Source organism: Hevea brasiliensis, chromosome 8 (assembly GCF_030052815.1).
Source record: "Hevea brasiliensis isolate MT/VB/25A 57/8 chromosome 8, ASM3005281v1, whole genome shotgun sequence".
Lineage (NCBI taxonomy): Eukaryota > Viridiplantae > Streptophyta > Magnoliopsida > Malpighiales > Euphorbiaceae > Hevea > Hevea brasiliensis.
In genome coordinates this window covers 92,071,535-92,076,016 of record NC_079500.1, presented here as the reverse complement: position 1 = coordinate 92,076,016, position 4,482 = coordinate 92,071,535, and the positions used below count along the sequence as shown (strand labels likewise).

At 30.5% G+C, this 4,482-nt stretch overlaps 1 pseudogene; it reads right to left on the bottom strand.

Annotated features, from left to right (window-relative positions):
- Nucleotides 1-1,586: 1,586 nt before the first annotated feature.
- On the bottom strand, nt 1,587-3,242 carry LOC110641287 (uncharacterized; annotated as a pseudogene).
- Nucleotides 3,243-4,482: the final 1,240 nt, after the last annotated feature.

Genomic DNA, 4,482 nt, shown 5'->3' with positions numbered 1-4,482 from the left:
AACAAATCACATACCAAGACATCCTCACACCCTGGTATAGGAAAAGAATCAATCCAAAAATTTGAATCATCATTCAACCAAGGATCTTTATAAACGTGAATAGAATGACCATTACTAATTTGCTTTCAACACCCATGCTTTAAAAGCCCTTGAGAATGCAATATGCTTTTCCAAATAAAACTTGGATTGGAGCTAACCAAAGCATCCAAGAAATCCTCACGAAAGAAATATTCAGCGTTAAAGCACCTCTAAGAAGAAACTTTTAACCATGAGTACCCAACATGGCAGCATCAAAATAATGGAGATCTCGAAAGCCTAACCCTTCTTTCTTAGGAAGACAAAGACAATGCTAAGAAAGCCAGAGAATACTCCGATGACCAGATTGATGAATCCTCCAACAAAAGGAATTCATAATATGCTGTAGCTCATCACACAAGGATGTGTTAAGAAGAAAAATGTTCATAGGATAAACAGGAATAGATTATATTACAGACTTGATAGCACTTGTTACTAGCTCTTGATAACATTTTCTCCTTCAAACTATAAATATGATTCCAAAACTTATTACGTCAATAGGAGAAAATATGTTCCTTATTATGCCCCACTAATGATAGAAGACCAAGATACTGCCCATGTTTTAGAAGCTGAGATAGCCCAATATAAAAGAGAGCAAACTGCGAGACTCATCAAGTACATTGGAGCTAAAAAAGATACCTGACTTCTGAAAGTTAATAGCCTGACTAGAAATCAACTCATAGACACAAAGAATTTCCTTAATGACTGCACACTCATTCAAAGAAGCTTTAAAGAACACAAAGCTGTCATCAGCAAAAAAGAGACGTGAGATACTAGGAGCAAAATGACAAATGCGAGCACCGTGAATAACTCTCCTGCACTCTGCCTACTGCGACATTACTAATAAGCCTTCCACACATAAAATGAACAAGGGGATAAGGGATCCCTTTGTTTCAGACCCCTATAAAGCTAAGCAGAACCAACCTTAAGGCCATTAATGCAATAAGTAGTAGAATACACACAGTACATGATCAAGTTAACCCATTGTACAAAGAAACGCTTCTAGAGCATAATAGATCTAAAAAAAAATCCCTAATCCAATCTATTGTAAGCATTGCTAATATCGATTTTAAGTGCCACCTCACCCTTATTAACCTGAGTTTTTTTGCTTTATGAAGTAACAATTTCCAAAGCCAATAAAACATTATCAAAAATAGAATTGCCTGGAACAAAAGTAGATTTGAAGGCTGAGACAATATTGGGTAATAACTTCTTCAAATGATTTGCCAAAGCCTTTGATATAATTTTATATAACACATTACAAAATGAGATTGGCCACAAATCCTTCATAGAAATAACCTGGTCAAATGTGGGAATGAACACGATGATAGTCTCATTAAGATATGCAGGGAACTAACCTAAGACCATATGTTTGCCATTTATTTCATACAATGCTAGAGCCAATACAATCATGTGAGTAGGACATTATTTTCTCACTTTTGGAGAGAGAACTTAATGAAGTGTTATAATGTTGCTTTCTTAACTGATGCAGTTTAAAGGATTAAAATTTCCTATGCAAAGCTAGGATCTTTTTCGAACAGATATTTCATTTTTCTATCAAACATGCCTGGTCCATATGTGGATATGAAAATATCAACAAGGAGAGGAAATTGCAAAAATATGAAAACTGCAACAGGAACACTAGCCAACAAAACAGTAGGAATGATAAGTTTCAAATCTCCATCAAGCATTATTATAAGAGTAGCACAAAAGGCTATCATCATGCCTGCAATGGAGAAGAAAAGAGTCGAAAGACCAATGATTAACTTTCTAGGCAATGACTCGAGGAAATCCTCTTCTGCATAACGTGAAGTCAAGACTCCTAAGAATGTTAATACCGAAGTAGAGGCCGCAAATAGAGAAACCGCATCAGCTGTTATGAAAACTTTAAATGCCTTTTTATGTAAGACTATTGGATACCCACTATCTTGAGTATTACCTCCGGGAACAGTAAATGCTGCAGTAAACATAATCGTAATGATAAGAGCACCCACAACGGTGGAAGAATGTGCAATCCCCTTTGTCCATTTCTCTGCTTCTTCCATCAACTGCTTATGGCTATTAGTAAACAATACACTTGGTTTTTCACCATCATGGTTTAAATCTAATTTGTATGAAGGGTCTACAATGCTTTCCACTTCCTACATCGAAACATTAAAATATAAATAGTCAATGAAATATCTTCATGTTAACCAATTTAATGTACCGTATATTATAAGTTAATATATATTTGAGATAATTTAACTATGTTTCACTATATAGCTTATTAAACTATTTTCAATTATTCTCATAAAAAATATTCACTTCTTTAAAATAATAATAATAATAAAAAAAATCCTTAATTGCTATATGCGTATGCAGTTTTCCATTCTCCCTCTCGTTCGAATCACTTTACTTCTAATTTTTCATAAATATTTTATGAAATTTCTTTTCATAAAATCAATATTAATAAGCGTCATCCCCTACTATAATAATAAATAAATATATATATATATATATATATATATATATATATATATATATATATATATATATTACGCATAGAATTTCAAAAGGGAAAAACTGAATTATATTACAATTAAAAAAAAAATTTCAAATACAACTTTTCAAGGGTAGACGACCACTTTATTTAAAAGGCTAAGGGTATGATAAAATGAAATGTGAAAGCTAAGAATTTATCTGAGTTTCTTATCAAATTTTATTCTATACTAGATTTGAAAAATTGTTAAAAAAAAAGGCATATATTAATATACCATCAACATAAACATTAAATTGAAGTTATGAAGGAGAATTACCTTATATCATTGTAGCTCTTTTTGCATTTGCAAAGCTGCACCTGATATATGAGCTAGTCGATTTGGAGGTGCTAACTTGGCTGCAAGATGTAATATGTTATTATTGTGCTTGTCCAATCCAGAAATCATCAAATACTTCCATTTACCAGCTCCATATATGAGGTTGAAAACTTTCTCTTGCCGTAAACATATCGCAGTTTGAATCATGTCCTTTTTAAAATATTGGTGAGTCAAAAAGATGGGATTAGCTTTAATTATCTCAACAACTATTTCAATTATCCCATACTTAACAGCTCTAAAGAGAGCAGGATCTGCTCCTGTTTTGTGGATCTCCGAATCAAATATAGTAGAAATTTCTTTAGATATATACATTGTAAAAGCTCCAGAGCATAGGATCGGGTCAGCTTCATATCATAAATTTGCTTCAGTCCTCCATTCAATAGCAAATCAAAGATAATATTTGCTTCAGTCCTTCATTCAATAGCAAATCAAAGATAATGTAGATGAGAAAATTTATTAACTTCATTCATTTGCTTCAAATATATATATATATATAAATATTTCATCTTCATGGAGTCATTATTCCGCAATTAACTATAATTTCACCCATAATTGTTTAATATTTATTTTTACATGATAGTTATTTCGCATTTAAAATTTGAATAAGCATTTAATTTACAAAAGAGTATCACAATAAAAAAAAAACAAAACATATGAATAATTCTAATATATTATTTTCAAGTATAGTTTATTTAATTACAATTGCTACCACTCAGAGTTACTGGTTAAAATATTAGTCCCAAGAGTTATTTCATTTGCCTTACTTGTATTGCATATGGCAACTTCTTTTATATATATATATATATATATATATATATATATATATATATAAACTGAAATGTAAGAAATTATTTATAAAATTTTGCTACCTAATTTAATGAAGATGGTTCAAACAATTAGGTGCCAAATTGCAAGTAACTTACCAGAAAATGCTAGGATGCTTGAGCCCAAAATTCGCAATTGGGAAAACACTGCAAAATTTAAAATTCAACTAGTTTAAGCGATTTTAATTCATTTGTTGAATTATATTACTATTAGATAATATTCAATTTTCAATTCAAATCAAAAGTGTATTAAATTTAAAAAAGATATCGATCAAATTACATATTAATTTATTTTAATTTGAGATTTTATAAGTAATTAAATTGCTTTACACTTCAAAATGATTAATCAATTTAATGTTGCAACCCAATCATTTATATATAACCCTTTTACTTTATATTCTTGTAATTTGAGATTCTCAACACTTCCCCCCTCAAGTGCAACTAAATCGTTGTCACTTGATAAATAGTTAGTATTTTAACCCAATACGAGTCTAATTATACAGCTTGAGAAACCCATAACTCAGTTCGAGCCCCGACACATATTAAATTTAGAGAAAGTATCGGTCAAATTACATATTAATTGATTTAATTTGGGCTTATATCTTTAATTAAATTATAAAAAAAAATTGAGGAAAGTTAAACTTTTGTTCAAGTTGTTTGCTAATGGCTCAACTCATAATTCACCATAAAGCATTTTTTAAAATTTCTCTAATACCATCAGTAAATGA